This window comes from Condylura cristata, unplaced genomic scaffold, assembly GCF_000260355.1.
Source record: "Condylura cristata isolate star-nosed mole 26May11 unplaced genomic scaffold, ConCri1.0 scaffold00003, whole genome shotgun sequence".
Classification (NCBI taxonomy): Eukaryota; Metazoa; Chordata; class Mammalia; order Eulipotyphla; family Talpidae; genus Condylura; species Condylura cristata.
Window position 1 is genome coordinate 21,800,876 of NW_004567104.1, and position 24,819 is coordinate 21,825,694.

General features: G+C 39.1%; 1 protein-coding gene across 4 annotated transcripts in view; it reads right to left on the reverse strand.

The window, feature by feature from the left end:
- Positions 1–24,541, reverse strand: part of DGKG (diacylglycerol kinase, gamma 90kDa) — a 188,253-nt gene extending 163,712 nt beyond the window's left edge. For 3 of the 4 annotated variants that reach the window (XM_012733612.1, XM_012733606.1, XM_004675068.2), the window contains exon 1: positions 24,292–24,541. The gene's annotated coding sequence lies outside the window, so the exon portion shown is untranslated. The remainder of the gene's footprint in view (positions 1–24,291) is intronic. The other variant, XM_004675069.2, reaches the window with a different exon arrangement.
- Positions 24,542–24,819: the final 278 nt, after the last annotated feature.

Consider the following 24,819-nt stretch of genomic DNA (forward strand, 5'->3'; position numbering starts at 1 on the left):
CTAAGAAGTGGAACTGAAGAACAGGTATATCTGATTCTCAACGCCAGAGCCGACTGATGCAGAGAGGAATCATGTGTGGAAATTACTCTCCAAGGAAAATGTCTTTCCCAAATCATGGCCACTCTCAGGGGGCCTTTTGCCCAAAATACCAAGCACAAATCTAGCTTTGCAATTAGTGAGTTCAAATCTTGTTTCTACCACTTAAAATTATGTGATATTAAGCAAGTTGTTCTTCATCTGTAAAAGGGAATTATAATGATAGTACTAAGTGTTTTACAGGGATGTTGTGAGAATTATTTATATGTTAATGGGAGTCATAGCAAGTAAAATTTCTTAGCAAAAATTCTTAAAGTGTGGTCCTTACGTGAACAATACTGGCACAGCTTGGGAACATGATAGAAATGCAAATTCTTGAAACCTACTCCAAGCCAACAAAAATTAACAGTGGTCCAGTCACTGTGTTTAAAGAGCATCGGAGCTACTGAGGCATGCTGGTTTTTTTTTTTTTTAATAATATAATAGTTTATTTTTACATCATTTTGTACTTTTTTTTTTTCATCTCAATTGTCATCCCCATGGGTTTCCCATCACCAAATCACCCATGTGCCATCACCATAGTCCAGTGCATGTCCCTCCCCCCCCACCGTTTCTGATCCCATTCCCCACTCCACCCCAACAAAATATCTCTGGTATATGGCTGTTCATTTTCTTATTATTTTCTTGCCTGGTCCATGCTGGTATTTTGTAATCACTGCTTTCCACTGGTGTCAGGAACAGGCCTAAGAAGTGACTACCTGAAGCTATATTTTCTACTAAGGGAGCTTGAGCAGATAGATTCTGGATTTCTCAAGTCAGTTCCACTTTCCTGAGTAGTAAAAATATTACAGGGCAACGAGGACCCTCTGATTGTCATCCTACCTCTCATCTTACCTAGCTTTTAAAAATATCAAGTTATGACTTATAATACCTGCAGACTTACATGACTTACAATCCCTTCACTTCTTTACAATTTGGATCTACTTTTCATTTCCCTGTTGCAACCTTTTGTGCCAAATATATAATCGAGTGGAGGCACAGAACAGATATTAAGAGTTTCCTACCATAAAGTGAAGGACAAAACAAACCAAAAAAAGCCTGAGAGACTAAGAAAGTGACAACTCTATTCACCCTGTAGCTCCTTGCTTTATTAGAATTGGAACTGTCAGGAAAGCGAGCCTGCAGCGCATGAAGATGGAGCTCAGGCAGGTTCAGAGAAAGAGAACACTATAAAAGCACTAGGGATTCTGGTGGCAGTGGTGTGCTGTGTGTTTGTGTATGTGTTTCAACAAAGTCACAATGAAACCTTACCAAAGAGACAACATTCAAGTCTGGAGCAGTGTGTGAGGACACATTCAGCTAGAACGTTTCCATAGATGAGGAAGGATTTGTGGTGAGCTGGCCGTAAGTGGTCTCTATCTCCTTCTCCTTCCCATCCCTTCTCTCTTACTCTCTGATCTATTCTCTTTTCTTTCCTTCCCCTCTTCCTATGTCCCATAACATATAATATAATAATAGCTACTATTTTTTAAGAATCTACTACCTGCTATACATTAACATAATGTTCAAAATGATATTCAAAGTTAATATTAGTATGTCACAACACCTAGGGTCAAACTCCTTTCAGGTGACTGGATCATTGTTCAAACCCATGTCTGCTTGAATGCAAAGCCTATATCCCCCTCAGTATCTTTGTTGCTTTCCAAAGTAGGAAGGATTTAAATGCTATCTTTAGATTGCAAACTGCCTGAAGGTTAATTCTCTGACTCATTCTAGGATTAAGATTTAGTTTCTAGAAAGTGCTGGGTAGTCGGTGCCTCTTCCTCTATCAACTCCATAGGCCCAAAAATGTACTCATGTGTAATTACCCAATAATGATTCAGCACCACGGACAACAGCACCCAGGGCTGCTTACAACTCATTCTGTCTCCATATAATGTGATCATGGATGGCCACCTCCACGCCAGAGGTGTGTAGGTTCCGATTTCAAAAGCCCCTCACTGATAATAATTAACTGTCACAATATACCAGACTGTTCTGAATCACCCAGTTGAATCCTCACACCAATGCAATGAGATACATGCAAGTACTATGTCCACTTAAAAGACGAGGAAACAGAAACACAGAAGGTTGAGTAACTTGTCTTAGGTCATGCGGCTATTCAGTGAGGGTTCCGGGATTTAAAGCCAGATGAGCTGCCTCTGGGGGCTGTTCTTCACCATTCTGCCATGGGCTATGAAGATCAAAGGCACATTAATATCACATAGCAGTACTTGGCATAAGGTCATTATCAAAAAATATGTATTTTGAAATTGATAAAGCACTAAGGCTGAAACATTTCACAAGGGGCTCATGAAATGCAGTTTGTAAACACCATCACTTGTTGAAGTTTTGGAAACTGGAAAGAAAGACACATTCATTTCCTAAGAAAACTGGAGAAGGTCTAATCTTGTTTCTGCAATTTAGTAGCTAGATGACTATAAGCAAATCCATTCTACTTTCGAGATTTAATTCCCTCATTTGCCAAGAGTAAGATTTAAGGTGACTACTAACAGTGACTCTGCTTTCCTACTAGCTATATCAGATGTCTCCTCTTTGCCCTTGCCACATAGTACCTGGTACCATCACTTTAGGTTGGAAAATGTGTTTTGCTTTTATACTCATTTATACTCCTTTACAGTTTATACTCATTAAAATTTTGCTTTTATACTTCATTGGATACAATAAAAATAAGATATTATTGACAGCTTATCAAATTATTAACTACTAAGAGACATTCTTACTAATAAGAAATCAAATAAACAAATTCTCCAACATTCTGGTGTGGGCTATCTTAGCCAAAATAGCATGAAATCTCAATAGCCTCAAAAGTCTCCTTTCCACAAGTTTTACTTCTATAGCTTAAGCTAACTAACTATGGACAACAATAACACTAGCTCTGTAACTATTACTACTTTTGTGAGATTTTAGCGCCAAGGACACTTGTGCCAGGATTGTTTATAATAGTAAAAAATTCTAAATAACTTAAACCTCTTGCAATTTGGGATTGTTGGTCACATTTTGATATATGCATCCAATTAAATTCTCTGACACCACTAAAGCTCCATAATAAAATAACAATAAAAAAAAACCTTAAGTCCATGGGGAATTGTCTTATATAGATTAAATGTCAACAACCAAAAGGTAGTTAAATATTAAACTATAAATATTTGTAGTTGACGCTGAGCTGTGTCAACCAGATTCCTTTTTGGGAAGAAGGTTTTATTACCCCCAATTGCTGGCAGAGAGTTCTTAGCTGTTAGTCCTTTTCAGGAACTGCCTTAGCTGAAAGAAGCTGCCTAATCCAAGGTCATCTCAGCAACATGTCCAATTACTGAATAATACAAAGGGGAGGACTTAAGGCCTGGCCCCTCACTCCAACTTGAAACAAGTCATCAAGGCCATCACAGTTGAATTTCTTCCTTTGCTAAATGCTGCTCTGAGCCAACCCTTCCACAAATGGTGACCCTAAAGCACTCTTTAACCACACTCAACACTCCTGCACTGTTACCTCCATCTCAGGATCTGCTTCCCAGGAATTCTGACCTCCATCAGTATGGGAACTAAAACAAAAAGTAATGAACTAACATCCAAAGCAAAACCAAACAGCTGGCAGTTAGTATAGTAAAGCAAACTAGCAGCTACTTTCATTGTTGGAAAAACCCCAACAAAATAGACAATTCATAGAGAAAGTGAGAAAGAGAGAGGGGAGTAAGAGAAGGAGATGGAGGAGGAGGAAGGACTCAAGTAGAAAAATTTGGCTAGACCAATAATAGATGAAATTGAATCAATATGCAAAAGTCTGCTTGCTTCCCCCTCCTGGTACAGACAGTATTAAGGGCAAGTTCTAAGAATCATCAAGGAACAGATAATTTTCTCCTTACATAAGTCGTTCCAGAGGAATGAAAAAGATGCTAACTTACAATTTAGTTTTAAGAGGCCAGCATAACCCGGTTACAAAACCTGAATAAGGAGAGCATGAATAAAAACAAATTATAGTCCAATTTCCTTACTAAATTAAGCAAAATTCACCATAAAATAGCACAATTCAGTATAGTTTTGAAAGGACAACATGCAGTTTAATCTAAGAAAGGAAGGATGGGTTAACATCACAAAACCTGTCAATGTAGTTCATTATATGAATAGAATAAAAACGAAATTCATAGGATCAGTTCAAGATGTTCAGAAAGAAAATGTATGAAATTCAACACCCAAGTCTGATGGAAGTGTAAACGTCTACAAATGAAGACAAGTGGAACACGCTTTTTCATAATGACTACTTAACAAAACTCCACAGCAAGCTTCATATTAAATGTAAATGTTAGAGACTCTATTAATATGAAGGACAAAGCAACATGTGTTATTACTTCAACAATTTATCAATCAATTAGATGTCTCAACAACATGTTAAAAAATAAGAAAAAATAAGAAGTGTACATTTGAAAACAGCAAAAAGGAAACTGTTAGAATTTTTAAATGACACTTAAAAAAACTTAATAAACTATTAAGAAATTTCAACAGACACTAGTAGAAAATGAATTTCTTCTCTTCACAAGCAATAATCAATTAGGAAAAATAGCATAATAAAAACATTCCCTTTAAATATTTTAATGAAAAAATAAAATGTGCCCTGGAGTAAATCTAACAAGAAATGTGCAAAATTTATTTCAGATTTTATGGCAAAATCTATTAAAAAAGTAATATCAGAAAGGAAAATCTGAACTAGCAGAGAAATATCTTATTCGTGGATAGTGAGGCTCAATTCAGTTCTGACACTAGCTATGTGACTTTGGGAACATTTTAAAATAAAATCTTGTCTATCTGAGCCCTAGTTTCTCATTTGTAAAATGAGAACAATGCAATCTCTCTTATGCAGTTATTGTGATAAGAACTTACAGATGTAAATGGTATCTTTTGAAAAACCCAAAATGTGCAATATTTTAATGTTGCAAATGTATGTACGTGAATGCAAAGGATTCATACAAAATATCATAATTGTTATCTTCAAGGAATACATAGCAATTAGAATTTAAAGCTGCATTACTTGTAGTATTTGAATTCTTTTTGAAAATGTAGTCGATTATTTATATAATTTTAAAAACATTTAAAAAATTCTTTATTTTCATCACCTTGGTCTGCTTCTTTCTGATTTTTCTGGCACAATCCAAATCAAACCTTTCTATGTTTATCTGTACTGGTTGAAGAGTAAACCTTACAGAGCAGTGACTTGAGCTGGACACCCAAGCAGTTACTGTTGAATATTAATCTGTACTACAGACGAACATGAGCATCATGTGTGGGTTTACAGAATGAACAATGTGAGTTATATGTTTTGGGTTCTTTATGAGTATTACAATGTGAATGTGAATTTCAATATTTGTGAACTATGCATAAATATCTCATTACCTGTACCTGAAGTTCTCCTACACTAGAATGTTTTGTACATCATGGTGAACTTTCTCTAACTTCAAGCTCTATCTCCCATTTTCTTAACTTTTTCTGCAAAATTGGGTGAAAATAATGATGTTCAAGAGGCCATTATCTTGTACATTTGTACATTATCTTGTACATTTGCACAGACTTGTGGTCTGTGCTAAGTGCTCTGTGCTAAGCACTCTGCTAGGAGCTAAGGTGGATGCAGGTGTGAATTATGACTGATCTTAGACCTCTGAGTGGAGAGTCCAATTGGGTGACCAGAGAGTTTTCACAGAGGCTGTGGCACTGGATCACGTTCACTAAGGGTGGTGGAGCTCAGAGTCGAGAGAGCCCAGGTGCTTATGACACTCGCATAGCTGCCCGAGAAGGGCAAAAGGAGAAAAAGACTTATGTGTATTAAGTGTACCTGACATACTTACACTGGGAGCAAGAACTGCTGAAGTAAAAACTTCAAAACCACTTATTGGTGTCTACTTTAAAAGAGTTTCTTGGCCCTCCCTGGTGGCCAGTGGGTTACAAGCACAGCACTGCAAGCCAGCTGCAACCAGTTCAGTGCCAGTTCTATCCTTGCCCCCGGAGGTGACCCCATGGTGCAGCAGACCTCTCCTGTTCACCCCTTGTCTATTTGCCTGTTATGCTCCCCACTCCATTTCTGTGAATCCTCTCGCTGCTCCTGTAACTCTGGCCTGTGCCCCAACTCTAAATAAATAAATAAATATTAAAAAAAAAGTTTCTTCATACTATGAGATTATTTATATGTTTGACTTCAATAAAAATGAGAACTGATAGATTCCCCATCTCAAACTACTTCAGCTTGTGCTTTTATTTCCCCCAAATCTTCCAAACTCCTGATCCCAGTTAACTCCATGTTTGTGTGGGTTAGGCATGACTGAAAAGTCAGAGACTGTTCACTGGGTCTCTGAAGTGAAGCACAATAGGCTAATAGCACCTTGTATCGGGATATCCTCATCCAACAGAAAATAGTATAATCCTGGACTGAGTGCAACAAACTTGGGCCTATATCTTATCCATGATAGATCCTACATTCGTGGTTTGAGCACTTTACTTATTACTTAATCGCTCCAAGTCCAAATTTCCTTAGCTGGTAAGTAGAAATACTACTTCTAGATTATCTTCTAGATTAGGATCAATCATAATGAATACAGAGTTCATAGTACAGTGCCAGGCATAGAAGGATCAGTAAATGTTAATTGCTTTTCTTCAGGTAAATGTGCCAAGACTTCCCTGACTGAGTGCCTTCATATAATGAAAAGAAGGGTTTAAAATGAATTTTGGGCTGAAAAATCTGAGACTTCAGTTTAAGGAAGATAGAAGGGAAGGATGATGCCTTTCAGAACCAGCTGTGGATGATGGAATCATGTAAACTTTCATATTTACCTCAAGAAGTAATTAATGTAGATGCAGAAAACCATGACATGACAACTTTGGGCAACGTCTGTTTGCAGGGACAGCACAGCTGATGCATGAATTAGATTAGGACATTGGAGGGTTTGGAAGATGAGTTCAGAGTTAGTCATCTGACGAATGCATTTAATAAATTATAATTCAATTGGAGGACTGGCTTCCCTGATGAATCATTTTCAACTAGGCAAAAATAGCCAACAGAAATCAACCCCCACTATAGAAGAAGAAAGAAAATCATTTTATTTGGTTGACTGACATTGCTTTGATCAGAGCATGAAATCATAAACTGAGTTTAATTTGGTTAGAAAGACATCCTGCTGCTGGTGGAATCACGTGCATACATTCAGTCAGTCCCCCAATCACTTACTGGGCCTAACTTTCAAATATAGAAATAGATCTACTCCTCCTACAGCCACTTCCAAAACTAGCTATGACAGATTTTCCTCATTTTTTCAATGGAAATGTCATTCTTCACAATCAGCAAACTGGATGCATTGGCATTATTAACCTTTGATCTGCTTCTTCCTCCCAATTTTCGAAAACCAAACCAGAAGCATACTTAGTTTTGTTTTGTATCACCTCTCATCTCTGTCCCTTTATGTGATACTCCCTGTGATAATACCTTCAATTTCTGGGTAGCAGCCTCTGAACTGCCCCTAGTTTCTGTGCCTAATCTTCCTAATTGCCTCCTCCATTTCCATCTGCTATGCACATCGGTGTTTTTCTTTATAAAACCCACTGACTCCAATTATTTTCTTTCTTAGGAACCAGCAATTGACTATCAGTTTGTGTTCAATTCCTTGTTCAGGCATTTAAATTCCTTTATTATCTAATCTGACCTGATATCCCACTAGTCTGGGGCAAGACAGTGGGCAATAGGGAGTTGTAATAGGGATGTTGTAAATAGGGATGGTGTTACCCTCTTTTTCTTTTGCTGACAGTTGGGATTTTATGATAAAAGGGAAGCAAATAGTGTTAATATTGGCAGTAACTTTCTGTGCCATGTTTTATCATACACTGAAAGGCTAAGTTCAACTCTAGTAATGAAAGACTTGCCTGTCATGAACATGGGGGTCTGTTCATGACTCCTAGTGTTGGGGAGACAGAGGGGATCAAAGAGCCGAAGTAGTGCTTTGAATGAATAGCTCCATGAACCAATTCAAAACATAGAACTGCTGGTAAAACAAAGATGAACATGAGGGGAAAAGTGCCTTGGGTTGTATATGCATGGTAACAAAAAGTACTAGAAAGTGTGCTCATGGGGCTGACATGTCTATATGGCAATAAGGTTTTGGATCCAAACCCAGTTTACTATGAGAATCCATGACCCTAGGGAGAGAGTACCTAGAAAAGGACGACGAACACGTGTGATGCCATCAAGGCCATTTGGCCACAAGGGGAAAATGGAGGGTATATTCCTAGCCATTACGATTCTGGCACAAGGGACATTGGAACAGTGAAAGGGGACCTGTCCTGGATAAACATTTGCAGAAAGCCTCATTTGATTAAAACTAGAGCATCAGAAAAGAGTTTTTTTTTTTATTTCCCTTGTTGAGATGGAATAAAGAAGTTTAATTGGACGAACTCCTCTGGAGCTCATTCTGACCGATAGACTGCTTGGTGAAGCAGATGTAAGGGACATCTTAGGAGAAAGAAGCCTTTCAATTCAGAGCTCCACTGGTTAAGAAGGAGAAACCTGGCTGTAGTAAATAGCCAAGGACTGTAGATTATGGCATGCATATTTTCCAAAATAAAAAAAAGAAAAGAAAGAAAGAAGAAAGAAAGAAAATTGTGATTCTAGAAAGGGGACATACTGAAGTTTTCCTAAATGGGAAGTCATTCCCAAAGTGGAGAAGTGGAAAATATGAAACATAAAAAAGAGATAAATTCAATAAGAAAGGAAAGACATTAAAAAATAATTTCAGTAAAGAGGACAAAGGAATGGTCCTTATCTGCCCCCACCCCCCCCATTGCCTGTGGGACTAAAGTAGAGGTTGATATCTGAAAAGGACATTCAGAAAATAAGGAAGGGCAAAAATACAGTCAAGGCCTCCAGAGAAAGACAGCACACTGTATGAACTACACAGAAAGTGAAAACACTGAGTGACAAAGTTATCTGAAAGTATTGAGTGACAAAATAAACACTCGGGGAAAGTTGGTTAATTTAGAGCAAAAAATAGCTTATTCTACAGCTTAGGAATGAGGAGGACCAGGAGAACTTCCAGTGAAAGTTACTCAACCACATTTATGATCTCTGAAGAATGTTTGCGAACATCAAAAAGCTGAAGGACTAGTAGCAAGAAATCTAATTTTGTTTTCATTATAAAAAAGAGAAGACTACAGATTCTACAAACTAGAAACAGTATGATAACGATGTTAATCTTAGTCAAGAACCAAATTGTATTTCAAAATGACTTAAAAACAAAAATCTCACTTAATCTAACCACCAAGTATAGCCACAATATTTTGCTGAAAATTCTTTCTATAAATCTTTCATGTTTAGGTAAATATATGTATATATTCAAAATTTTGAAGTTTTTAATCTTTGTATTTTTTTGACTTAACAGTATATGATGACCACGAGTAAACATTCTTTTACAGATAATAGTGGTTTTCATGGTTATATAGAATTTTATTGCATAAATAGATCACAATTTATTTTTTGTCCCCTGTTATTTATTATTCACTTCTAATGGTCTCTTATTTTTTATTATTGGTTTCTTAGAAATGAATTTAACCACTTCTAATGGTTAAATTACCTTTACTATTTCTACTTGAGGAGCTTGCTGAAGTTTTATATGTAACCTCATAATATTTGTAAATGTTCTTGAGTCCTGGAAATGAAATTTCATTCTTTGAATTGTGGGAATTATGCAACATATCTTTAATCATATTCATTATATCACACAATTCCTACATGTATATATGTATTTGGTTTGTTGACCTGATATATGAAGCTGATGATAAGAGACATTTTGAAATCTTTCACCATTTTTGGCAAAATGTTTTAGATACAACATTAGTTTTGCATCTAATCAACATTTATTGGTACATTTACTTCATTATAGTATATATTCGCTGTGAATTGGCTTCTTCAGTTCTATAAAACAGCATTCATTATCTTATTTTATGTGTCTTGAATTGCATTTTGTCATATACTAATATCTGCTTTAGTGTTTGTTGCATCTACCTGCTATACTTTTTCTCAGCATTTTAATTTTTATACATGACTGTTTTAGGGATGACTTATAGTTAAACAACATATGTTTAAATTTTAATTTCTGACACAATATGAAGATTTTTATGAAAAATGGGTCTTTTAGTTATTTATATTCTTATGTGAGGTGCTTGAGCACATCATTGTCAGGCAACTTAGAGTTTTTTTAAAAATGCTTTTATCGGCCCTCCCTGGTGGCGCAGCGGGTTAAAGCACAACACTAAGAAGCTAAAGCCACTTCCGCATGAGTTCAATTCCCGCCTGCCCGGGAGGAGACCACATGGCAGGGCAGACCTCCCCTGGCCCGCCTGCTGCTCCCCTCAGCAGTGTACTTCGTTGATCTGCCTGTTCTGCTCCTCACTCTGTCTCTGGTGAAACCTCTCACCACCCCTGAGTCTCTGGCCTATACCCCAGTTCTGTATGCACAAATAAATAAATCTTTAAAATAAAATGCTTTTATCCCTTTATTTTCTGATTTTTACCAACTGACATAATTTTCTTAGACTCCTTGGTTTGGAAGCTATGTTAATGGAAAAAAGAATTCCATGATTATTATTTTTAAATTTGAATATCAAGAATTAAAGACCCTTATCATTGAACCAAGGAATTCAGAACATTTTATCTCCCTGCCCCATGCTTCACTATAAATGCTAGATACATGCACCATTAGCAAAATATAACTTGGGGTGTTATATCCAGATGTTTCCATTTTTTTTTTGTAAAATACATAACTTTTCTCTTAAGCTATTTTACTTTTATGTAACTTTTAAACTAGATCTACTGTATTTATATTGATATCTTTAAAATGGACCTCAATATTAACTACCTATACTTAATAACAGTATTTCCTCCATAAACATGATTTGACTTTCTGTAGAAGAATCTTTGCTCTTTAATTCCACCTAATAGATTTTAATTTTGCGCTTTGGCATCCTTGCAACTTTCACACCTCATTCATATCTTGGTCTATTCTTATTCTCTCCTGATTTGTAAGGGCCAGGCATCTTGCCCTCTAAAGAATATTCTAGTCTCCTAGAATATTCTTTTTGGTCCAGCTGGAGGAGTTCAATCATTTTCATTCTGTATGCTATTCTTTACTCTCTTGTCTTGCCATTTTCCTTAGTTGCCATCTGTTTTACTCTTTACTCAGTCTTAAAGAAGGGAGCATTCTATAGGCTTGATGCTTGTCAAATAACAGGTCTTGGGTCTTGTTCTCACTGAATGCTGAATGAATAGTGACAGATGGATGTGCACAGGTCCCAGGCTACATCAAGTTTCTAGAATATATATTCTATAGTAATTCTATTTCAGCTTTATTTTTCTTTCCCTGCCAAAACAATTTTCTACATTTCAGAATACATCACAATTTTCTTTACAATGTGATCAAAATTTCTCAATATTTCATAGAATTTTAACAGATGTGTACATTTTACATTCTTGAATTGCCTCATTTTCATTCTATTCTCAAATTCCTTATGTATTCTTGTATTTATGTCCCTCAACATGTTGAAGATTGATGAAATATGTTGTGTCCTTCTGTACATATTGCCAATTTCATTTTATGTTTTGGTGTTTATGGTATTGGGAATAAAAATATCCCAAGGATCTTATGTCTTCTAATGGCTTATATCTTTTAGTCACTATTAATGCATCATTTAAAGCTTCCTGCATTCAATTCTACTTGCTCTAATATTAATATTGGTCTTTTTTCTTTGGGTTGTATTTTCCTAGTACATCAATACTCTCCCCTTTTCCTCCTCCTTTCTGTCCCACTTTGTTTAAAACAGAATATATTTAGAATTAGTTTTTTTTTGAAACCTAATCCATGTCTCTTTGCCTTTTAATAGAAATGATTAAACTATTCACACCTAATGTGATAATAAGTTTGACCTCACTTTTATCGTCTTTTTTTATTTTATGTTCCCTTGCTATTTTCTTTATTAGTTTTTCATCTTGGCTATAACATCCCAAATCTCCTTCTTATTTTGAAGCTGAACATCACAATTCTAATTTTGTACAAATCTAATCTTTCTTATTTAAAAGTGCACTTTATATTTAATTTCTTCTGAAGTATGAAAAGAAATCTAGCATTCCAAGGGGGTTTTTTCATGGAGTGATCTGAGTTTTTAGACTCTAATGTATCATTTTTATTAAGAATGATTTCAGACAGTTTTATAATCATATTAATAACATTTAAATGTTAAGTCCATATTCTGACTTCTGGCGTCATTGTTCACCTCCTGTCTCTTCTATTCCATCTTCTGCATTCCCCAGTTTTAATGTTTACTAATGTCCTTACTGACCAGAATACTTTGATTAAATACATTTCCTGTAAAAAAAATTCAATGGCTTACTTTCTGCAGGCTGAGAATATCTTCCTTTTAGCCTTTCCTATTACTGAATAGAGAATTCTGGGTCTCAATCTTATTACTTCAAAATTCTATAATCATATATCAACTTTCTCTGACATTTAGTGCTACAGAATGTCTGACATTTCTTTAAATAAAATATTATTTTTCTATGTCAATGAATATTTCATTCTTATAAACCAGTAACTTTCACCAGAACACACCTTTATTTTCCCCTGGTACACAGTGAATTATTTTGGACTGAAACCAGGAAAATATTTCACTGTGACTTTAATTATGATTGATCTTTCATTTTCTCTTCTCTTGTATTTTAAAAATTATATTTATTTATCCATTGATTTTTAAGTAATGTCTTTTCCTTACTTCCTTGTTAGCTGTTGACAGTTTAAGATTTCTCTCCTCATGTGTAGTCATCATAGTTCTCCCGTCACCAAAATGCCCCTAGTCCTCCACCAGAGTCCCTGTGCTAATCCCCATCTTGTTTTCATCCTCTCCCTTCCCTCCTATATTTTTATTTTTAATATGTTAAATGTAGCCACTATTGTTCACTCATTATTTCATTTCCTTTGTGTTTTCTATTAGTACTATTAGAATATGAAATTATTTTAAATATTTTGTATTTTTCTTTTTTTTTTTTAAAGATTTATTTATTGATGCATACAGAACTAGGGTATAGGCCAGAGGTGCAGGGACGGTGAGAGGATTCACCAGAGACAAAGTGAAGAGCAGAACAGGCAGACCAACAAAATACACTGCTGAGGGGAGCAGCAGGCGAGACAGGAGAGGTCTGCTGCACCATGTGGGTCACCTCTGGGGCCAGGGATAAAACTTGCCCTGAAGAGGCTGTGGCTAGCTTGCAGTGCTGCATCCTAACCCACTGGGCATCAGTGAGGGCCAATAATTTGCATTTTTCTAACGCTCATATTTTTAGTACATGATTTTAATTCTGTACAATATATATTTTTTAATCTTAAAGTTGGCAATTTTTCCTTAATCTCAGCTTGTTTCCTTCTGATAGTGATCACATATGTAATTTGCAAATATTCCTCCCATTCTTTGCAGCTTCTGTCCATTTACCTTAGAGATGCTAGGGGAATTCTAAGAAATCCCCTCATCTTAATCTCCAAGCCAACTTTTCTTTCCACTTTGGTGATTTAGGGGTTGGGTGGGCTGTCCCTTAACTGAGCTCTGTGTACATTCTTTACTGTAGAAAAATAAGTTTTTTGATGAGTGGTTTATATTGGTATCTCTTCCAGTTGCTAGTGCTTTGTTTATTACATATCAATTTGGTTATTTACATAAAAATTAAGAGGTGACTGTGTATTATTCTTTTCCCATCTCTTAAGGATGGTATTCCTGCATCAGAATCACCCTCCATACGAGTTAAAACTGCTGGTTCTGAATGCCTAACCCATAGCTCTGAATCATAATATCTAGAGGGAGAGTGTTCAGACAATTTTCTATGAATGAAAATTCTAGAATTGTTGCCTTGTAAGCACTCAGAAGAGAGAGCAATCATTCCTTGGCTAACCAAGTTTGTTACCTATCTCAGACAAATATGGTAGACATTAGCTATACACACAGGATATTTGACAAAGTTTCTCATGAACCTTACAGGTACAAAATGCCACTGAATTCAAAGACAGGAAAAGGGTGCAAATAAGACCATGGCAGTGTCCTGTTTAGGTTCTGACACTTCAAAGTGGTTTTTTGAGAAACTGTAATGTGCTCATAGATTTGTCAAGATGATAATGAATTAAAAGCACTGTAAGTTGAGGAATGTTGTACATCAATGGTTCTTAACTCAGCTGAACACTAACATCACCTGGGGAGACTTATAAATACTCAGGCCCAGGCCCCAACCCTGCCAGACCAATTACATTAGCATCTCTAAGAGTCAAATCCCAAAATGATGTATTTACAAACCTGCCCAAAGGATTTTAATGTTAAACCAGATTTGAGAACGACTGCCTAGAAATAAGGGCCATGTCTACAAAAACACGAAGCTCAAATGTGGAAGGGAAAAACAAGTATTTTCAAAGAACCCCATATTTGACAATTTACCTGGCATCAGTGGACACTGGTTTACTGAGTCAGCAAAAGATTAGCAGCTGAGTTTGCCCATCAAACTCAGATTCTTATTGCTGTGAGAATATTCCTCCATTTATTAAAGAGACAATGGATATTTGACATGGATCTTTCAGATACTGGCAAAACATGTACCAAGATAAATGAAATTGTCTTTCTCCCTCTGACATATTTCACTTAACATTATCCCCTCCAGTCCCATTCATGTAATCACAAATGGCAAAATTTCATCTTCTATAGGTATTTTTTTACATAGCTGAGTAGAGTCGTATTGTATATATATAGGTACCATATCTTCCTAATCCACTATCTGTCCTTGGGCACTTAGGTTGTTTCCATAGCTTAGCTATTTTAAATAGTGTTACCTTGAACATAGGTGTGCACAAACCCCTTTGAATTAGTGTTACTGCTTTCTTCAAGAAGATACCTTGGAATGTGGAATGGAATGACTGAATTACATGGCTGAATGATTTTCAATATTTGGAGAAATCGCCACACTTTTTTCAGTAAGGGAGGGCCCATTCTACATTACACAGGATGTTTCACTTATATGTGAAATATAAAGAAAAGAGAGGTCAGCTAGAAAGAACCAAACAGATAACAACTCCTAGAAAACTGGCTGTAAAATTGAAGCTACCAGACAAAGAGGGAGGGATGGAGAGCATGATGTGAAGGGAGCCGAATGGACTATGGTGCAGATCGACGGGAGACTGTAACCATGGTATGGTGCCATGCATCTGAATGACAGAGTGTTGCAAACCATTGTTACTTCAATTAAAAAGAAAGATAAATGAAAGTAGAATCTTCCATGATATCATCAGCCCCTGTGTTTTCACCCACCATTTACACTGATGACTCCCTACTGTGGGTCTCTACCACATAGTTATCTATCAACCATATCTCCAAAGCATCTCTTGCTCATACCTCAAATTTAGCACATGAGCTGAACTCATTACTGAACCCTACTCATTCTCCTATTCCTGATTCTTGGTCAATGGAATCACTATCATTTTAGCTGCAGAAAGTAGAGTCTGGGAGTTAGTTGCCCTTGGGCCTTGCATTCTCTCACAGCCCTCACATCCACTCAATTACCAGTCTTTCCTGATTGTGTCCCTCCCTCATTCTGTACTCAGGTGAGTAACTCTTCACTGCTCAGATGAGTTAAGTTCCCAGCAGACAGTTCTGCTTCTGCTACCCTCACAACACTACAGCTACAGCAACTGCCCTAATTTTAAAACCTGGCCATGTCAGTATCCACATATCCTCACTGGTCAACATGGTCCATGAGAGAAATCTATACTCCTAATTTGTGTGGGACTCTTTCACACATATTCTCAGGCTTTTGAACTCATAGATTTGGCTCCAGCAGCACTAAACAAGCACAGCCTCTGTGTCTTTGCTCACACTTCCCTCTCTCTAGCAAGTCTTGCCCCTATTCCATTCTTCTCTTAACCTATTCTTGTCCTTTTATTTCAGCTGAAGATCATCTACTCCAGAGACTATTACCTGACCTCTTTGGTATAACACCTTCCTAGGCTGTCACCTCCTAGAGGAGGTGACTTTCTTCTGAATTGGACCTAAAGAAAATTCTATATGGTCTGTTTCTGGCAATAATCTCAGTGCCATCTACCTCCTGGAAGCTCTTTGGTCCTATCTCCAGAAACTTATCCTGTGCTGAGCAAATACATATTTGCTGATTTAATGTTTATTACACGATTGGATAAATCTCCTCAGGGGTACATTTGCCATAATTTGCATAACTAGGGATTAGTAGCAATGGGAGCTTTTAAGCAGAGCAGGGATTTCTCTAATTATAGTAACGCATGGCTATTGGCTTCCTAATAGTGGAGAAAGATAGCTTTGAGATTAGCCAAAGCCTGCAGGACATCCTGGCATGAGAAAAGGGAGGAGACTGATTCTCCAGTGGGTGTCAAGGGTTCAATTCTGAGGGTCACTAATATTATCATTGATGAGACATTGGGAGGGGGTGTGTGAGGGACTGAATGAGAGCACCCACTTTAGTATTCTGGAAGGAACGCTTGGCTCTCTGGGAGACTGAGAACTTTTTCTATCTAGCACTTTCATTTAAACTGAAAAACATGGGTACCAAGGCAGCTGGTAAAGTGCTCTGGCCTGCGGTCCCAGAACATAGAGGTGGAGAAATGCAGCAAAGCATAAAAACATTTGGCACAAAGTATTTCAAACATTTCAGCATCTACACCTCAAAGTGGCCTTGCTGAACCTGACTTCTCGGCACTTTTGTACCAGTCTAACCATCAGGAAAATGAGAACGTAGTTTCCATAGAGATGGCACTGTCTATGAGGAGAGAATTCTCTATGTAAACCACACAGAAAAGAGCAAATGAATCCTGAGGGTTAGCTGTCCAGAGGATCTGGGGTTTGTATATCATTCAGTTCAATCTTTTAGCCCTTTTCTGGCCACAACAGACTCTTCTGGATATAGATTTTTACAGTCTCTGCTTTGGTGAGATCACACTAGTGGAAGAGGCCAGTGGCATGTTGCTTGCACCATGCTTGTGATGAGAATCAGGAGAGGCTGTGAGCATGAACACTTTGCTATTTTCTAAGCGTCACAACATGTAAATAATGGTGATTATTATTACAATCTTTACTGTTTTTTCTCCTGTAAACCTTTTCTCTCTATGTTCCTGTTCTGTCTTGGAGATCCTTTGGTTCCATTTTCCACCCTTAAGCGTTTTCCTTTCTCTTGTCAAATCACAATGCCAGCAAAGATGCTTTCATTTGCACTGAGGCACCAATGACTTTAGAGATTATTTCTAAAAAGAAAATGAACATTTCTGCAGAAAATAAAGCTTATGTGCTTTAAGAACAAAAATGCAAAGGAATTATGTCCTGAGGGCAGCACTGGGGATGAATGGGAGACCTTGGATCTTGCCTTGGTGGCCTGATCCTAAACAGGGTATTTCCCTTTTTGAAGGAGGATCCTTCATTTTAAGACACAGGTTTGACACCAGATGCTCTATCAATTCCTCCCCTGATCTCACTTTCTATGAAGTTAGAGATTGTTAGTCTGCCTTTAATTAATGTCTTTTGGTCTAATTGAATAACATCCAAGGATACTAAGAAAGCATGTCATTGAGAGCTCTAGACCACTCTCCTTAATCTATTTAATCTGTTCAGAATCATAATATAAAGGAAACACCAGCACCACCCACCACTATCTTCCCATCATCATACCAACATCAGCACCACAACTATCACCATCTCCAACCACCGTCAACATCATCAACCACCACCTTTGCAGTAAATACAATTTTCTATGAGAAAAATAATTTCTGAAAATTCGGTGACTTGAGGGACTCATGTAGTCCCAGGAAATATTCTGAAAAATGATGTGGAATGTGTTTTTAGGACTAAAATCATGATTTATAGGAACTTATAGGAGTTAACTGAAAGCCGTTTATATCTGATCAAGAAAATTGTTTCCTGGACAATGCTATGGGACAGACAGATCAATGAGATGCCGGTGACAAAGGGTATCTGGTCTTTATTAAGACCTTTGATAAGAATTCCCTTGATAATCTTTTGGAAACAAATGAAAAAAACAAAACAAAACAAAACATGAACTAAATAGTAGTATAAGAAACTGGACACATTTTCTAAAATAGTGTTTTGGGTTTTTTTTTTTCTTACTGTATTTCAGAAGCATCTAGTGAAATATCTCAACTTTTTTATTGTTCATCATTTTTATCAATGACTTAGTTCAAGTGTAATTGCTGATCAGATTTGGGGGTAACAGGAAACCAACTGAGATAGTAAATTCAGTGGATAACAGAACTAAAGCTGGACAAACTGGTAGGATAGATGGAAATGAACACAATAAAATTAGGAAAAGATGCAAAGGCTGTGTACTTTGGTCCCAGGTAGCATTTCTACAAGTATAGAGCAGAGTGGGAAGGTCATGCCAACCAAGAGAAAATTTAAAAGACAGTTGGGATTATTTTTTAGTTGATACTAAACTCACCAGATGTTACTGTTATAGATTCCTCATTCAAACTTAGATTTCTAACTAAAGTATGAAATGCAGAATGAAGAAACGATAATCTTACTCTACTTGGTACAGATTAGTTTCCCCTTGAATTACTGACTCTTATTCATTAAGAATAAAGAAATTAGAAAAATCTGAGACAAGAGAATAATGATGGGAGGACTTGCAGTCAATCCCCTGTGAGGTAGAGTGGAGCGATGGAAAGGTACTGGCCAGGGAGTCAACAGCAAGATTCTGCCATTAGTAGACTACACCATTTGGGGACGCTGGTGATATGATTGTGCCATTTGATGGCTGTGAAATGCTGGCTGAGGTAATTTTCTCCTCCAGAGTTGGTGATCTCTCTGAGAAGCATGAATGCTCTCCTGCATTTTGGACAGCTAGCCAAGACCCATTGTAGGTTCCTACCTCGCCCCTTCAGTGACAAAATCTTTTATGACCTTCCCCCCCACCCCAAGCTTCACTCCTAAAATACCATTTGCATGCACAAATTATACCAATTATTTCTCCCAAAAAGTCTTCAGAATATGTTTTCTCTGACTTTCTGGGAAGCCAAGATGATGGAAATTCACATCTACATGATCACACAAACGTTTATTTAGGTCAGAAAACAAACCAGCATAAAAGAAAGTACTTTGAAGTCAGAGTTAAAGCTCAGCATCCCCTGCTGGCTTTGCAACCATTTAAACTTTCTGAGACTCCATTTCCTGATCTGTGAAATCAGGAAATAGGGTTAACACCAGACTTGTAGTGCTATGAATTGTAAATGAGACAATACATGTATAAAAGCACAACACTGGAACAAAGCAAGCATCAATAAATGATGTGCCTAATTCTACTCTATTTCCTACCACTGCCCCTCCTATTTCTTTAATTCCCTCCTCCTCCTTTGGCCAGGCACTATCCTATTGCAGGGGAGATGGTGGAAACCAAGATTCATCTTGCCTGCATCGAGATTACAATCCAATCAGCACTTTCCAGTAGCATTTTCTGCAATGATGAAAATGCTCTGCCTATGTACTCTCCAGAATGGTGGTTAAAAGCTATATGTGACATTTAATACTAAGATATGTGACTAGTGTGAGTGAGGAACTGAATTAGCAATTTAATTTTAATGAATTAAGTGAAAATAGAAATAGTCACTGTGGAAAGAGCACAGCTCCAGACACTTTTCACGTACATTTCTGACATAGTCTGAGCAGAACAAAGATGCACTGAAAGAGAAACACGCATAAGTACCCAGAGCAGTGTCTGGAACACTTTCTTATCTGTTCATTATCATGTATAGTTGTGTACTGTGCACAAGTACTATCTTGGTACTGGGAGTGTAGTAAAGGACCAGGTCTGTCTTTGCTCCAGGGAGCTCACAGTTTAGTGGGGGCTATGTAGACAAGTGATGTACCCACAATGAGGTTAGTATGTGTACAGATGCTATGGGAGAAGCTTCCCTAGCCCACAGAAGCAGTCCTAGAAGCCCATTTTTAAAGATCTGAGCAGAATCTTGAATAAATGGGATTTCATAGTGGGAGCTAAGTGGCTATTTATTCCATTTATAGTAAAAGGTTCTAATTCAGGGCCAAGGTGCCCCTAAAGCCATGGCTCATGGCAGAGGTTGCTATGGGACAATCATGGTCCTAGGGAAAACTCATAAGTAGGGCCAATTTATTTTCTTTGAAAACCTCTTCTTTGCCTCTTTGGTGCTGCCTAAATCAAGTTCTGCTGCCATAGTTTCCTTACCCGAGAATATTTTTTGGAGTGATGCATATACAATCTTCATTTTAAATTATTTTACCAGGAGTTACTAATCATGAGGGTTTTTACAGGGAGGACAAGGGTAGATGAACTTTGTTAAAGATATAAAGTGAGGGCCCTCCCTGGTGGCGCAATAGGTTAGGACAAAGCACAAAGCACAAAGCACTGCAAGCTGGCCTCAGTCCCCTCAGTGCGAGTTCAAGCTCAGCAGCGGATGTGATCCACATGGCACAGCAGAGCTCTCTGGACCCACCCACTGTGCCTCTCAGCAATGTACTTTGTCGATCTGCCTGTTCTGCTCCCCACTCTGTCTCTGGTGAAGCCTCTCGCCACCCCTGCACCACTGGCTTGTACCCCAGTTCTGTACAAATAAATAAATAAATAAATATTTAACAAAATATATAAAGTGACATCAACTCTCACTGTGCTTTGGCTGCAGAATGTTGGGTCTTGGGATAAGCCAACAACTCTGAGAATATGGCTGGTTTGGGAAGAGGCCCATTCATGAGCACAGTTTTAATTATGTATATGGAGAAGTGGGATGTTATGCCCAATTATAATTTTTACCCAAAATTTCATTTCTTCAAAGTTACTATGTAACATCTCACCAAATAAATCTGCAACTGTCACTGACTCACATAAAAACAGGTATAGTCATATAACTTGCCTGTGTGTCAAAGCAAGGTGAGAATCATGGTTTCTTATTCCCTGAGGCCAGGGGAATGTTTGTGTGGTCTGACTTGATAGTGTTGAGGCCCTGGTCTAGTTGAGCCCTGAGGAGTCCCCTGATTAGACTGTGGTGTGAATGTAAATTAGAGAGGCCTTTTCAAAAAGTGACTCATATATGTCAGGAGTCATGAAACATTCCATGCCCTTTAACCCAATGATTCCACTTCTGGATATCTATCCAAAGGAAGTAATTGGAAATGTGTACCACAAAGACTTTGCCCAGGGATATTGTGCAGTTATTTGTAGTTGCTAAAGGCAGGAAACAATTTAAATACTTAACAAATAATACGCAGCCATGAAAATGTTGTTCATGAAGGACTTTCCCAAAACAGTCACTAAGAGAAGTGCAAAGAACTGAAAACCACAGAGGCTAAGCAACTGCCTACAAGTCAGAAAGCTTGAGGTTTTAGCAAAGTCCAGCCATATTTGCTAATCACTATCAAGAATGTATAATGATACCTAAAATTCTAGGAATAAGGATGATAGCTAAGATTCTAGGTTTCTGGGATTACACTCAGGAATATAGTGATTAAATTATAACTGAAAAAAACTATCCACAATATCTAAAAGAAACATGCATTGAAGTCAGTGAAAAATAATTATTACAGAGTTTGACCAGGGAGGTGGTAACACTGTTGAATCTTGGCTCTGCCACTTACTAGTCATGTGACTTGGGCAACTGAAATCCTTGTGGGTTTGATAATAATAACTTCCCCAGAGTGACTTCTTCCGGTTAAATGACACAGTGAATATAAATAACTTAACCTGAGAAATACACATATTAAGTACACAATAATTGTATGGATTGCATGATCCATACAATAAATGTATGGATCTGTATGGATTGTATGATTTCAAGGCATTAAAATAATGGAAAGTAAGTATCAACATACTAACAGTATGAAATCTGGGTGGTGAAATTGAGAGTGGTTTGGTTGATTCTTTGCACACTGTCAATTTTCCAAATTTTCTGCAATGAGTAGGAATTGCTTTTTACCAAAAGAATGTATGTATCATGATGATGAAATACTTTTAAAAGGGCTTTTACCACAATAAATTTACTTCCTGTTCCTGCTTCCACTCCAGGGGAGAAGCTGGGAGCCAATATCTTCCCCTAGATAAACACAAGGGGAAAAGCTACTGCTTTCTGGATTTCTCCACTGGCAGAACCTCATAAGTGTACAGCCAGTACCTCTGGGAGTTCAGGGTTGATGGGAACCTCCCAACCTGATGAAGAGCTCTCTGGGGAACTAGGGGAGAGGTTGAGTTGGAATAGATGACCTTAGTAGTTCTCCTATCTCTGAGAGTCTAGATTCCAAGATGCTCTGATGTTTATTATGTTCTCTCCAAGTCTTTGTTGGTCTGAACCAAAGCTCTACATCGAATCCTAAAACTGTAGTGAGGAAGACTCATCTACTTGTTTACAGTTCCCAGATCCCTCCCAGAAAACAAAACAAAACATCTGTAATACGGCCTATAGGCTAAACATAAATGATAAGAGTGATTGCAAAGAAAAATCTTAGATCGGGGATATCACAGAGAAATTAGCTTGGTTACAGCTATAATAAATTATAATAATTATAAATTATAATAATTATAATAAATCTAATTCATATTCAGCACAGAATCTCTGGCAAATGCAGCCCTTTTTAACACAAGAAACACTGCAACCCCTTCCTACCTTCAAAAATTATCTGTGGAACACGAGGATATAAAGTACAAAGATAGGGTGTGTGTGTGTGTGTGTGTGTGTGTGTATTCACACACGTGTGACCAAACCTTTATGACTTTTGCCCCCAGTGATCTAATGTCCTTCACTGACATCAAGGATACCCTGTGCTCCAGCAAGTAGCATGCAGGTTGTATGTCACAGACAAAGACGACTCCCTGACACCGAAAGAACCAAGATTTTTCTCTAATTCCAATTGGAACCCGAGGGACAGTTTCCAGCCCTGTCCCAACCTTTGTGCCTCATCAGTGACTCCTCCTGGTCCACACCCCCAGATGCATTTCCCCCAACGCCGGACACGTTAGAAAGGCAAACAGCTTCCCCCTTTCCCACCCGTCTTCCGGACAGCTAGGTCATCACATGCTAATGCAGCCCGAGGAAACCGCCGCGCCGCGCCGCGCCTGCTAGCGCCGCGCCTGCGAGCGCGCCCCTAGGTTGGCGCTCTCCCTCGCGCCACTGCGGCGCAGCCACAAATCACCAAGCGCTGCCGCAGACCCTCCAGCCGCGCGGGGCTGCTGGGAGAGGGGGCTTGCGCGCTACCCCTGAGTTCCGCTACTGGTTGGCTCACATCTGGGAGTTGCCTCCTCACTCTCGTCTCACCCATTCCATTGCAGTGATGGCGGGGATGGGGGCGGCGCATCAGAATCACCTGTAGGGTTTCTTCCAACTCCACAGCCCCCTCCCCAAATTCTAGTCTACGCAGAAAATCTCAGAATATGCAGGGTGAGCGAATGGTGGAGTTCATGCAAGCCCTACAGGTGATACTGGGTGCGCGCTCCTCAACGGCGGGGCACACACAAGCGCACGCGCGCGCTCCAATACACACACGCGCGCACACGCACGCACACACATATTTTTGACTAGAAGATTAAACAGGTCAACTTTATATGGTCTACCTGGCATGCCTCTCTGTCCCCCTATCTGATATTTGTCAAGGTGTCTGTGTTGTCTGCTGCTGCCCTTTCAGCGACCCTTCCCCAGGAGCTTCATGGAGTGCCCCCAAAGTCCTGGAGCCCCGCGGGACGGTCAGAGGCTTTGGCAGTCAGACTCCTCTCCTTGCCGCCCTCTTTGCAACCTAGAAGGCGAACTGGAAACCAAGTAACCAAGGTAAGTCTAGGAGGGGAGAATCCTGACTAGTTGCTTCAGTAAACTGCCTGGAGCAAGGCCGCCTCACGCCAGCACGCCTCTGAGGTTTGGAAGGTCCACAATCACAGAACCAGCAGGTGACTGAACCCCTCTAGTGCCCTCACCCTTCCAGCGGGGGATCTCCTTCTGCAAGGGCTTTGCGGCAGGTGGCTACGTCGGAGTGGGCGCAGTGACTCTGGCTGCAGCCCCTTCCCCTGCAATGGGAATGGCTACCGTTTTGCTCTTCTTTTCTAAGTTGCTGCAGCCCGCGTCCCCGGAACCCGAGACCCCTCCGCTGCGCCCGCCACCTTCTTACCTCACCAAGCAACACTTGGTTGCGCGCGGTTCCCCGGGGCGCTCCTTCGTGTTTATTCCCTTACTTGGGAGGAAAGAGGAACCGAGAGACAGAGGGGGACAGAAGCTGGCCTCTGGGCGTCTTCCCGCCGGCGCTGCTCTCTTGGGGAAGGGAACGGCAGCCGGAGTGAGCGCCGCGGGGCTGCGGGCGGGAAGTGGGGGTGGGGGTGCGGAGTAGGGTTGGGCAGCGCGGGGGTCTTCTGCTTGCTGGTTTTTCCGCGGCTGTAGAGCTGTCTGCTCAGCAGCGGGCTAGTACGGCACTGCGGCTCCCTGCCCCTAGCAGCCTACTAAGTCCAGCTGCCACTCTCGCCGTGGAGCCCTGCCCCTGGGTGCAGAGCCCGCCCCCGCCACACTCCCGCGCGCGCGCATACACACGCGCCACACACAAACACACACGCGTGCACACGCACGCACACACATGAATGCGGATCAGTTTACTGGAAACCCTCGCCCCTCTGGTGCAACTCGGGCGCTGGCATCTTTAAGGGGT